General features: G+C 43.2%; 1 long non-coding RNA gene across 1 annotated transcript; it reads right to left on the minus strand.

Annotated features, from left to right (window-relative positions):
• Positions 1-2,608: 2,608 nt before the first annotated feature.
• On the minus strand, positions 2,609-13,777 carry LOC137637295 (uncharacterized). The gene is made up of 3 exons (XR_011043534.1): positions 13,679-13,777; positions 13,260-13,306; positions 2,609-2,714 (listed from the first exon to the last, which is right to left on the minus strand). It is a non-coding gene; the product is annotated as an uncharacterized lncRNA (long non-coding RNA).
• Positions 13,778-14,194: the final 417 nt, after the last annotated feature.

The following is a 14,194-nucleotide window of genomic DNA, read 5'->3' on the forward strand; positions in this document are numbered from 1 at the left end:
GAGGCCTCGGAAAGAACCTTGGAACCAATGGAGGCTCCAGGAGAGGAGCGGGTGGTTCAATCATCATAAACTCTACTGGGAACAGCTGGTAATTGTCTGTGAAAGAGATCTCCAGCCCCTGCTGGTCCTTGGGTGATGCGTATCACCTGGGGGAGACGTAACTTGCCTGTGTCCTCTTCTCTTGGACGGTTTAACTGGGATAATACCCAGTCTTTCCCACAATGAGTCTTGGCCAGGATGGGATGCCTTAGAGTCTAAGTTTTGTTGATACCTATATGACCGCTCAGGAGGATGAGGAACATGATACCCAGCTAGAGGAGGAGCTTGCCTTATGGGAGACCTCCTACACCTGAGATAACTACCAGGTGAACCCAACACCACAAGGCCCATAGGTATTGGCATAGGCAATGCCTGATATGGTGGAGCTAGAATAGGTCCGCCAGCTACCTTTTCACCGCCGCTACAAGCTTTCTGCACCACGGTGCATCCTTCATGAACGAAGGAACAGCAGCAGGAAACCCAACAGGAAGATGTTCGTCTGTGCAGATGAAAAGCAGGTGAACTGAAATACACGGGCGAGCTAAGCAGAGCCACAAAAGTGAGCAGACTTTCATCAGCGGAAGGAACTTGCTCGCCCACCTCGCCAGCAAGTGGTGAGCGGCAAGGACAATGTTCAAGATGCCGACAATATATACTATGACCAGGGCTCAAGCTCTCTCTTCACCCAAGCTAAGACAAAGGGCAAGTGTGCGCTGCCTCACAAGATTCTCTTGCCTGACTAGGGACTATTTTTTCCGCGAGATGAAGCATTATGGATGGGGGCATGAACACTTGTTAGAAAACCTGCAGGTGGCTGATGAGCTGCCTTACTCACTCCTACAGGAAGAGATGGGTGTTTGGATGAAAACAAGCAAAGAAGAGGGGACTTTATATCGCTCACGAACCTCGCAACAAGCTGGCTCTATCCCACAGAGAATAGAGGCTCATTGCTCCGTAGGGGCAGGGACGGTGAGAATTACCATCAGGTTAATCTGAACAGCTGGAGCAAGGCATGGATGATTCCAATGCCTGGTTATGAGGGACTCGAGGGGGAGACCACTCAAGAGAGGAAGCCTTTCCGCATCAGTGAGAAGGGCAGCCTTCCTCAAATAGTGGAGGACCAGAGCAAATGCGTTTACCCTGCTGAGTGCACCCAGCATGCTGAGCAAGCACAGCTGGAATGCTCAACATGGGCGAATCCAAAGCCTAACTGGAACTCTGAGGAGGCCCAGCCAGCTACTCCTCTGTCAGACGAGAAGTTGCAGAGGATGCTTCCACTAAAAGCATGACACTGGCCAATTCCTGCAGAGGCATATGTGCGCTCCTGCTGTGCCCCTAACTTGAGCACCTCCAACGGCCATTCCTTGGAGGGGGGTTGCCATAAATTCCCAAGGAAGGACAAAGCTGATGCATGGCATCAAGCAAGAGACTTGCCTCCTGCAGTAGGTGATGCCATTTCGCTAGGAGAAGCCACAGGCAAATCACTCTTAGTCGTTCATCCTCCAGAGGAAACCAAACAAGCAGAGTTAGCGGGAGGTGGGTGGACGAGTCGCTGGAGTAAGGACTTGTGACTTTTCAACCTCAAGGGAAAAGAATATCTTTCAGACTTCTTCCATCACCTACCGTGCCGCTCACACTGGGAGGATGGCCACTCCCATCGCTCAGCACAAAGAGACCTCCGAGTGCATGAGTGTTGTCTGCACCCAGGACAAATGGATTGAGGATCCGTCCTGCGATACCAGGACAACCTACATCTAAATAAGTCTTCAAAAATTAATCACACCTAAAAAAGAAAAGATATAAAGACATTTTATAGCCAGTTTTAGCAGGGGTTAATGGAAGAGTCAAGATTGAATGTGGATGTACAATCTAGCTGGGTGTAAGAGTGGGTTGGTTTGTATATTCGCCAGTACCCACAGGTAACAAGAAGCAGATTGTTTACCCCGCGTTACAACCTCATGGCTCGTTTTCCAGCAAGCCAGAACAATATATACTTGGTAAAGGGAGAATGGTTTTAATTTATGTAGGAACAAATGAACAATTCTATTAGATAGTTGCAGGTAACACAGAAACTGACATACACTATTACAGTTACCAGGAAACACTGCAAAACCAATTGTACTGTAATATCCCTCAGACATGACTACAATACAAAATGTAAAAAAATAAAAGCAAACCAAAAGATTAAAACAACCAGATAAGGGAGCCCAGTACAGTTGTAAGTGAAGGTTGATCTATCTGTCAGGTAGGAAAGGCTTTCCCACCACAAGACTGCCAACTTCTTTGTCGATGATATCCTCTTACTAAAGGTTAAGGGTTTGTATTATGTGTAGAAACAAAGCCAAATTTGAGAGAGAGTACGAGAATGTGCATATTGATTACAGTCAAAGTCGAAAGTGGTAATCGTAATGACTGACAGGTGAGCAGGTCTTATACGCCACATGCCTGCAGTTATACAGTGACTACTTTGTTCAATTCTTAATGACCGTTCCAGCTTCACTGAATTCATACTCCTATTAAAGGATGATGGTTTGTACTCGTGCAGGAACTACTTAAACTTTCACCACATGACCTAGAATAAAGTCCTTATTTATGGAGGACTGATGGGGATCTAGTCATCTCGTACCCGTGCCTTTGGTATCGAAGAAGTTGGTCATTTTTGGTCATTCCTTAACCTATAAAGATATGTGATTTGTTTTATCAGTTTGTTTTAATATTTTTTTGAAAACTGTACTGTGGTTAAGGCATGATTCAATAATTAACAACAGTTTGCATGGAAACAATTATTATCTTGAGTATACAGTACCTTATTCTGACAATCCCAGTTTTAATCATGAAAACTAAATGTAAATGTTGCAAGGATTCCTTATCTCATATGTGTATCTGAATTGTTATATGGTGTTACAATAAAAATCTTGGATGCTTTTGTTGTGTGTGACAAAACTGTACGCCTCAAACCACAGGCCATCTTATGTCATCTATGCAAAAGATGGACTCACAGGATATGCAGTACAGTTAAGTGGATTTTCAATTTACTTTTGTTATTGATTTTTAACTACGAGTATACTCCCGCTGCAGACGCAATATTAAGGTCTTATTTCTACCTGTATGTATGTATGTATGTATGTATGTATGTATGTATGTATGTATTTATGTATGTATGTATGTATGTAATGAAGATATAAAAAAACGCAATTACAGTACAATGTTTTCTCTTCTTAAGTAAACATAAAGTACATTTGGTCTTAACCTGACAATTTTTGACATCAAAAAAGCGATGAAAACGATAAGGAAATGTGACACAGTTGTTATGCCTACACATATTCTAAAATAACTACTTAACTTCTTATGTTCTTATAAGTGACATAAGCACTATGTACGTTACACACTTACAATATACAGAGGGAATATTTGCGTCTCCCTGATGAAGTAAAGAAACATACTTTGATGAACATCTACGTAAACTAATTAAATATATATCAACGCAGTTTACAAACAACAAAGAACAATAGAACAAATCAATAAAAAAAATACATACAGTGGTACCTCTACATACGAATTTAATTCGTTCCACAACCAACTTCGTATGTAGAAAATGTTCGGATGTAGAAACGAATTTTCCCATAAGAATACATGGTAATTCATTTAATTCGTTCCTCAGCCTAAAAACCCATAATAAATCCTTAATAAATGGCTACACATAATTACACATAACAATAACATAACTGCATAATATGAAAGAAGCATGTAAAAAAAGATAATTATAAAGAAATAATAAATAAAAAATGTGTTTTATTGCCACTTTACCTTAGAGACATGCCAATGCAGGTGTAGGATTTGCTACGCCAGTAGGAGACAGACGATCGGCGAGAAGGTAGACATGGTGTTAACATGTTCTTTAAATAAATACTCTCTCTCTCTCTCTCTCTCTCTCTCTCTCTTTTGTTCTTCTTCACTGTTAGTGTTAGACACGGCTATTATTTTTTTCTGAGAGAGAGAGAGAGAGAGAGAGAGAGAGAGAGAGAGAGAGAGAGAGAGAGAGAGAGAGAGAGAGAGAGATTAAACAAAAGAGAGAGATTAAACAAAAATGAGAGATTAAACAAAAATGTGTTGTGTACATATGATTTTTAACAGCGTTAACGAGTTGAAAGACAGTTAAATGTAACCAAAAAAACAATATCAGCAAATCTGAATTCCTTTATTAAATAAAACAAATATTGATACAAACACACTCGTGTGCGTATGCGCAAACACACACACACGCACGAGGAGACATGATCGGCAAGAAGGTAGAGATGGTGACTGCGATAACATACCGTAACTTACACTACGGAAATTTTAATCTAACTTAGCTTATTTATTTTTTTTTTTATTTTGATACTGTAATTCATATTTTTTACATTTTTTTTTTTTTTCATTTTTTATTTTCATCACTTTCAGTGACGAGTTACGGTATGTTATCGCAGTCCCCATCTCTACCTCCTCACCGGTCTCTCTTACTGCGTAGCAATTTTTGCACCTGTGTGTGTGTTTGTGCATACGCACACGAGTGTGTTTGTATCAATATTTGTTTTAGTTAATAAACGAATTCAGATTAGCTGTTATTACTTTCTTAGTTATATTTGATTGTTTTACAACTCGTTGACGCTGTTAAAAATCATATGTACACTAAACACATTTTTTTTTAATCTCTCTCTCTCTCTCTCTCTCTCTCTCTCTCTCTCTCTCTCTCTCTCTCTCTCTCGGAAAAAAAATAATAGACATATCTAACACTATAACAGCGAAGAAGAGAGAGAGAGAGAGAGAGAGAGAGAGAGAGAGAGAGAGAGAGAGAGAGAGAGAGAGAGAGAGAGAGAGAGAGAGAGAGAGAGAATTTTATTTAAAGAACATGTTAATGCAATGTTTAGAGAGAAACAGAAAAAGAGAGAAGTCTTATTTAAAAGAGCTTGGTAATGCTATCATAGTTTTCTTTGCTTCACTTTTTTCTTTCTTTCTGTTCATCACGCTGGCCCTTCTCACAAATGATCGTTGCCAACAATCTCTTTGTCCTTTATCCCTATCAACAAAAGGCATTCAATCTCTTCCAGGGTATTGCTACGATGTCTTGTAATAATGGTGATCCCCTTAGATGGTTATTTGCTTTAATGGCTGCCTTCAGCTTGATGATCCTCGAGATCATAGGCCTATTCCGGCCATATTGTTTAGCCATACAGTATCACTCACATGCGCACTGCTCTCATGTTTTTCTATAATTTCTTGCTTCAATTCTAATGAAAGAATTGCCTTCTTCCTGTACTGAAACTTAGCTTCTTAGGCACCATGATTATAGGTAAAATCAAAAAGGAAATGTGAGAAAAGGAAGAAAATAAGCAATGTTAATAACAGACCAAACAGAGGACAACCACACGATACACACAAGAATAGAGAACTGAGCAATCGACGCTCAATGGCGTAATGTTTACTTCGTGTGTCGAAATAAAATTCGGGTGTAGAGTAAAAAATTTGCTCGAATTTTACTTCGGATGTTGGAAAATTCGGATGTAGATACGTTCGTGTGTAGAGGTTCCACTGTATCCTTATACGTTATGAAACAACAAAAAACGGTTACAAAACGACCAAACTCTCAGATACAAAATGACTACAGTGAAATTCATCTCCTAGTTCTGATCATTCACAAAATGTCCAAACATGACAAACTTGGAAGTAATTTGTATTTTTTCCAGCAATACAAACCTGGAGCTCTTTATTGAGTGTTATTTCGGCGAAAACTGAAACCAGCCGATAAACTTTTTGTCAGGGTGTAACTACCCACCGCTAGTTAGCGGAGGATGGGGGGGAGCGGGACAGGTTAACCCTCCCGCTGACACCAGCACTAGCGACTAACCGTCACTTTTGTAATTGCAGCAGGACTTTCAAGGGGTTTGCGTTGGCGGGTCAGTATGTGTAAAGAGCTCCAGGCTTGTATTGCTAGGAAAAAATACAAATTACTTCCAAATTTGTCATCTGTTCCTGTGCAAAATACAAACCTTCCACTCTTTACTAAGGAGACTCACCTTTAGGTGGGTGGAATTCCAAACCAACTGGCTGGCAACTGTCACGGGACGGCTTCTGTATGGTGATACCTTGAGGGATCCTGCACCACGTTATCTTTGCAGGATAAGAGCCTGGACAATCATTGCTGGAGGATAAGGAATTAATCTGTTGGAACATACATAGTAGCTATTCGTGCCGTGCCCTCTGACAGGAGGATGGGGACATAACATGTATATGGGGTTGTCCAAAGAGCGTGAAACTCACCCACAGAAGTACGAGGTCAACTGTGCAGGGTTCCCCGAATGCTGCACCCCAAGAGGGGAAGATGAAGGAGGAAGTGACCAGTCACTACTAAATTCATCCTAGACTTACTTTGTGAATAACCTCCACCCTCAAACCTCTGATACTTGTCCCACAAGGGAGCTGAGGTGTTTAGATCACATTATGAGCAACCACCACAGGACCTATTGAGAATGTCTAGGCTCCTGTGGGTTATGTCTTGCAGGTAGCAGGAGGTGAACATTGTTTGATGTTTCCACCTGCCTGCTTGCAGTACCTGCTGAACAGAAAATTCTGTGGAATGCTAGGAAAGTACAGTATTACTCTACTGACATCATGGGCACAGGGACGTCTACCTGTCATCGAGGTGTCTGAGGCCCTTTCTATTACTCATCTGATCCAAGAGGAGATCAAGTTCTTCGTGATTCTCCTCTTGGTCTTCCCCGTGCTGACGAACAGCTTGATGATCTTGGGTCGAGTTCTTCTCATCCTTAAGACGTATAACCTCATCGTCCTTACAGGGCATAGTGACAGTCGATCAGTATCGTCTGTTACCGATCAGAGACTCCCAATCCGAAAGGCCCCGAATCTACGATTCGCTAAGGACAGATTTCGGGTCTGCAACAAACTCAGGGGCGAAACCGAGTGTGACTTGCCACCCATCCCCCTGAATGGGTGATGTCAAATGGAAGACCTTGTAGCTCGCTGAGTCTTCCTGCAGAAGTCAGGGCCAAAAGAAAACTGTCTTTAAGGTCAAGTCTTTATCCAAAGCTTGACATAGAGACTAAAGAGGCTCCTTTCTGTGAACGTACGACCCTGACAACGTTTCAAGGAGGTGGTCTAACTTTTGACTGATGGCAGGAACGCTTGAAGTTCCATATGAGGAGTGACAATTCCGTCAAGGAGGAAATGTTAACTCAATTCAGTTTGAAGACAATGTTCAAGGCTGAACGAAAGCCTTTCCCCACTGACACTGAGCGAGTCCCCCAACCGCCTCCCGAGGAACAGTAAAAACTCCGCTACTGCTGGAACACTGGCACTGAGTGGAGAGATATCCCGTCCATAACCTCCACCACAAAAGACGGACCACTTCGCCTGATACACCACAAACGAAAACTCCCAAAAGTATCTTGCCATACGCCTAGCAACCAGCTTCAAAAAGCCTCTCTTGCTAGCAGTTGCTGGATAGCCTCCAGGTGTGAAGACATAATGATGATATAGTTTAGTGGAAAATCTTCACATGTGGTTGTCTGAGTAACTCGGGAAGTGGAGGGAGCTCTCTCGGTGACTCTATGAGCACATGTAGAAGGTCCGGCAACCATTCTGCATGCTGCCATAGCAGAGCTAAGAGGGTCAATGCTAGATCTGCAATGCCCTTATCCTGTTCAATAACCTCCTTACTAAGCAGGAGAAAGGGAACGCATGGATGTCCATTTTGTCCCACAGGTGTTGAAAAGCGTCCTACAAGAACACTTGTGGTACCAGTACTGGTGAGAAGTACACCGACAGTTCCGGTTTAGGGACGTCACGGACAGGTTGATTGCCCATTCTGACTGCCTGCTCAGATTGTTCGCCAGCACGTTCTTGCGCAGAACGAAGAGTGCTGTTAAGGCTACCAAATTCCCTTCTGTCCACCTGAGGATTTTCACAGCTAGCATGCATAGGTGATGTGACAAGGTCTCTCCTTGTTTGTTTAAGTGGGACACTACTGTAATGTTGATGCTCATCAGCACTACATAATGCCCTAAAAGGGGTTAATGGAAATACTTCATATCCCGACGGCTATGTGGCACCACCTTACGGATTCGGACCAAAGTCCGGATGCCGTCAGGTGTAACAGATGACCCCCCCCCCCCAACCCTTTCTTTTAATGCATCTATGAAGACCAACAAATCAAGGGGAGGAGAGATATCTACTCCTCTGAGGAAATTGGTGTCTAGCACCCACCAACTCAGGTCTCTCTTCTGTTCGGGTCCCATTGGTACTAGGGTACTCAAGGACAGTATGTGGAGTCAGCCGTGAGGCACTAACTTCGAGAAACGTTAGATGCCCAAGCCGTTTTGCCACTGGTGTTAGCAGTTTGCCTTTCGTGAAAAAGCTCAGCCGGTATTTGATCCCCTGACAGAAAGGCCTTACCTAGTATGGTCTTGACCAAAGGTGGAACAGTCTGAGGATGGTCGGGCTGTGAAGTGGAGCCTACCTGCCATCCCTTTTCGCAAGGGCAAGCGTTGGCAAGGAGAGGGTTAGAAAGGTGTGCTGGTTTGAGCACCTCTTCCAGTTTGTCCTGCTGGAAGCGTATGCTCGCGAGGTGAGAGCTGCAAAAACAGAGCCTTTCAGCTCTTTAAATGTAATTGCTATGTGTGCACTTGTGAGGGGCGAGTCCATGATTGTGAGGCAAAACTGGTGGAGCAAGCTCCTTCCAGTTTGCCCAACCACAAGATGGGAACTGGAATTACACACTGCTTTGTGAGCTTTTCCCAGTTCTCCTGGGCAACAGATCTACCCCTGCGTACCTTTCTCAGCTTGCCCAGGTTCCGTGATGTAGGACTCGCCTTTATACCGTACCATGCTTCTTGTGTTTGCGGTTCTTGATTTAAAGACTCGCCCAAGAGAGCATTCTGTGTTGCAGAGGTGAAGTGCCTCTTTCAGTCTGGCAGAAGAGTTTGTCCGCCCACCTTACTCTGTGAATTTGTGAGCAACACCGTTCAAGATTTCCTTGCGAAACTAGTGTGTGTTAACGCCCGAGTAAGATGGAACAAGGTATTTTCCTACGAACTGTCTCCCACAGCAGCCTAGTGAGTAGTGTTATGCGCTCCTCATAACAGGCTATTAAGACTGCGGGAGAAAGGTTTTATCAGCACCTGTGAGGAAAAATTCCTTCCCCATCATTGGAAAGTGAGAAGGGCTCTGGGCTACTTGGTCAACCAATACCCAGTAGGATGTCAACAATACCTCGGGATTGTCTCTATTGCGCCCTCCTAAAGGTTAGCAAGTTCCATCGAGTGGAACAAGCGACCTAGACCTTCCAGCGCAAAGTCAATCCTCCTCAGCTCCTCGAGAGGGGTCTAGAGATTGCGTAGTAACCTCTCAGGCTGATGTCAAGAAGTGCAACAGTTTGCACACACCTGCTATGAAGGGTGGGGGGGATTAACTCCAACTTCCACCAACACAATGGGAGTTGGCCGAGTAAGTAGGATAAAATCAGTAAACCAGGGTAGACAGTACTCCTTAAAGGAAGATGTTATTACAGCGAATCTCCTAGTGATCGCTTTCGGGCAAGAGACTGGTCGGTAATGACTGATCGCACCCAATTACCTCCGAAAGCTAAGATTGAGATTTATCTCCAATCTATTGTTGGATAGGTAATGTATGCATAAGTCCATCTACGGAACCGTAACACAGGACAGGGAGGCGGACGAACATATGGGCGTAACCCGAATTACAGTATTAGCAGTGTACAGAACTCGGTTGGAGAACGTTCATAACCGAGACCTCCTTCCTATAAACAATGAAAACATTTGTATTTCTTCGTCTCCGATCGGCAAAACTGGAATAAGTTTCGAATATTCCCTTTCAGGAAACCGATTCACTTATGTGAAGTTTCTGGTCTCAGTATTATTATTTTTAAACTGAGACCTCCGATTGGAAATTAGGAAGGACTGCCTGAGATGAAGGGAGACCACATATCCAGTATATCTGATTACGGGAAGGAAAAAGAGTAATGCATAACCTGGTTCCCCTTAAGGAATATAGCCATCAACACTAATGATTTATTAGAACTGAGCTCTAAGAGTAAGATGGTCTATATTCCTCGTCAGCAGCAAGTTTGCTTGTTCGCATATGCGCATGTCCGTCTATAGCCGCGCATGCGTAACCTCTTTGCATCCGGGTAAACGTTTGACAACAAGTTTGAGACTGGTCGAGGGAATATTATATGTGCGAGGAATCGCAACATTATTGCCAAAGGAATTTGATCGTCGACAAGCTGTAGTATTCTTAAGATGTGTAAAACAAAACATGCAGCTAGTTTAGCGATTATAACTCCATTGTTTGCCTGCTTGCCTTGTGGGAGAGGCTTGCTAACATTCCTAAAAGTAATGAAAAGCCGACAACATTCGTCTGGCCACCTTCTGAACGGAGTTTGCTATCATTTGTAAATGTGAGCAGAAACTAACAATCTTGGGACTACAGGCTTAAGATTACAACTTTGTAAGGGTATAATCATAAGCTCTCTATTTCGTCGGGCAACAAAGCCCAAGAAAATAACCCAGAAGGATTATATTCCCCGAAACTTGGTGTCTAACGAGAACTCGTTGTGTTCAGAAACACATTGATGCATGCGGCTGACTCAAGCCATCGGTAATAAACCGTATTCGTGGCAATAACTCTCAGGTTTTGTCTTGGCGAGAGCGCATGCGCCACAGGACTTCATTTCAGCCTTTTATAGAATTTTACCAAACGTCTGTAGTTATGTAAAGCGTCTCAGGGCCGAGAGATACCCATGCAAAAGCGAAGTCTTGCATGAAGGGTTTGTTGTCCCAGAAAGCTTTCGTGCAGGGTTGCCAGCAAATGCTGTCGAGCGCTCGCAAACGCTTGCCAGAATCTGTGAACACCATCTATTTAGCAAACACTGGCGAGCGCCCACAAAGCGCTGGCAATCGTCCACGAATGCCAGCGAGAGCCCGTGAACGAGAATATAGAAAGCACCAGCAATCTTCTTTCTAGCTAGACCCAGTAGCATACGCTACTCTAGCTTTGGCAAGGAGGGTTCACAAACTTACTACGGGTACTAAGGCGAGGATTTCGCAAAACCTCGCTTCGGGCAAACCTGGCGAGGTGAGGGTCTCGCATGAAGCGAGAAATCCCTCACCTCCTCTTAGTACTCCTACCCTCCCCCCAAAAAAATTGCGAGGTGAGTAGCCTTATGTCATTCCCTCGAAGGGAACTTAGAGGCTGTGCTGGACTTAATCCACTGTTTCTCCCTTGTTAGAGTTAGAAACTATGAGGCACAAGTCCAAAAAAGCTCGGCCTTACAAAACTCTAAGAGCTTTGTTGTGTCCAAAAGCATGATGTAGCAATAACCCCGAAGATTTAAGGCCTATAAGACTTGATGGGGAAGGAGGCAGCCGCAAGCAGCCGACAGTCTTCACCATCCGCGGTAAATTTTCCAGAGGGAAAATGTAACGAGGCTCATTTCATACCCTGAGGGTACGAAACAGGAGAAAATTTCTTCTCGCAAGCTAGAAGAGAGATCAACACCTCTTCCAATGGCGCATCGCCTCACGTATGAGGGAGCTGCACTCAGAAGGTAGTGTTGGAAAGATCTTTCCTCTCGCTAGAGAGGATTGATTGACTCCTCCTTCCTACGGTGCATCGCCTCGCGTACGAGGGAGCTGCCGCTCAAAAGGGAGTGTTGGAGAAGATCTCTCCTCTCGCAAGAGAGGATTGATCAACCCCTCCTTCCTATGGCGCATCCCCTCGCGTACGAGGGAGCTGCCGCTCAGAAGGGAGTGTTGGAGAAGATCTTCCCTCTCGCAAGAGGATTGATCAACTCCTCCTTCCTATGGTGCATCGCCTCGCGGACGAGGGAGCTGCCATGCAGAAGCGAGTGTTGGAGAAGATCTCTCCTCTCGCTAGAGGATCGATCAACTCCTCCTTCCTCACGGACGAGGGAGGTGCCGCTCGGAAGGGTGTTGCATCGTCCTTGGAAGGTCAGACTGTGCAACACTTTAAGGCGAACCTTCCGATCGTACAGATTGCATCTCCTCCCTTCGGGCGAACCCGACTAAAGGAACAGCAAACCATACAACCTCTGGAACGAAACCGAAACTCATTCCAGAGACCTGTGGTCCCGTTACAAGCCACTCCGAGGAGTTCCTGTCAGCCATTGCTCATGGCCGCCCGCCGAAGCTGAGCGAACACTGGGTGAGCAGCAGAGGTAAAGGCCGTGACCTCTTGCTACCTCCCTTGCCCAGGGAACCTGTGTAAGGAAGGCAGCTCAAAAGGAAATTTAATAAACATTAGGCCAGTTGTTTTTAGCCGTAACCGGTTAAAAGGGTGTTGACGGGAGAGAGACTGCGTCTTTACTCTATCGACCAGAAATCAAAAGTGGCGGTTAGTTGCTAGTGCTGGTGTGAGCGGGAGGGTTAACCTACCCCGCTACCCCCCCTACGCTAACTAGAGATGGGTAGTTACACTGACAAAAAGTTTATCGGCTGGTTTCAGCTTTCGCTGAAATAATACTCCTCAGTAAAGAGCCTGAAGGTTTGTATTTTGCACAGGAACAAATATACAGTTATGGTATGGCAAGGTTACTAAACTTCAATCAGACTGATGCCTTAACAATACTTAACCTAAGCCAGGATACCTTCATCTTCCTCAGCAAACATCATAGTAACTTTGAGAGGCAAATTATCATAGTAACTTTAAGCAGTGCATTTGTTAATATATACCAAAATACCTAAAGATGCAACTATTTTATGGATAAACAGTATTTGCCGCACAACAGTTATTTGCAGAGGTAAGAATTACTCATTTTGTAGTAAACATATTCTACTTAATGCTTCAAATCATTAAAATTTAATGTTGTCATCACAACTCACAATTCATATTAATACTTGAGACACCCAAATGCAATTTCTCATTGAAGCATCTAAATAATTTTTGATAGTTTTTTATGATTACAGAATGTCGAAGGTTTGTATACTGGCGGACAAAGGCTGGGTCGAGCACCAATTTGCTCTATCAAAGTGATATTTGTTGACTTGGGATGGCCAAACCCTCCACAAAACGTACCTACATCACCTTGCTATTTTATAATATCAGAGTTTTGGTGTATACATATGGTTTTATGCTACGTTAATATGACCGTTAAGGCATTTTTTATATTTCTGCAATCTTGTACTTACCAATTGATTGTCCTCCATGAAACTCTTCCCAAAAATGCGTTGTTGTTCTGTAAAGAAAAAAATCTTTTACTTATTATTCGCTAAATAAGGGAACCTAAAATTAGCGTGCAAAGTTAAGAGGATTAGGTTAAAGACCCAGGTAGGTTAGGCCACAGCAATTAAGGTTCCGGGTTCTGAGTATAGTTAGGACTAGAATGAGTTTATACAACATACCATTGTTTAAGCGATAATTTAGATCTACATAAGACGAACACACTTATAATATCAAGTAATGAAAGTACCGATGGGAGAGGGGGACCGTTTTCAGCTGAAAGACGTCGGCTGAACTTGCTTTCATTTATCGGCTCCACAAACGCCTATAAAAATCCATATTAATACTGTAACAGATAAAGCACTGAATGTATAATCACAATAATTACAAGCTTCGTAAAGTGAACTTCGGTGACAACGTTAGGTTGAGTGTTTATCGCAACTTCGTCGATGGGCTCAACAACAAAACAACCATTTTGTCAACAAACATTTGGAGGCGTTCGGTATTACTAAATATTCGTTTCCTTTCTCTCTTTCATTCATTATTCATTCATTTAAAGATTAAAAATACTCCTAGATTTTATTATCTAATTTAATTAATTTCCATATCCAAACAAAATATCTATTTTGACAATGAATAAGTCTGGACTAGTAAAATGACTAGTTCTATATGAAACTCATCTTCAGCTTTCTGCGCTCAAATGAGTTCGCAATTATTACAAAATCAGTTAAATCATAATTGTGATGAATACAGTCAACAAATGATACCACTAATTTGGAAATAAAAGGGAAATGTGGATATGAAATCCCCATGTCATTTGATATATTCGTTAATTGATTTACTAAGAATCCGAAGATTGAAGTTGTTGATAAATTTGGGGTAGTTCCCTTAGAGTGGATTTGAG

The sequence above is a fragment of the Palaemon carinicauda genome, unplaced genomic scaffold, assembly GCF_036898095.1.
Source record: "Palaemon carinicauda isolate YSFRI2023 unplaced genomic scaffold, ASM3689809v2 scaffold638, whole genome shotgun sequence".
Classification (NCBI taxonomy): Eukaryota; Metazoa; Arthropoda; class Malacostraca; order Decapoda; family Palaemonidae; genus Palaemon; species Palaemon carinicauda.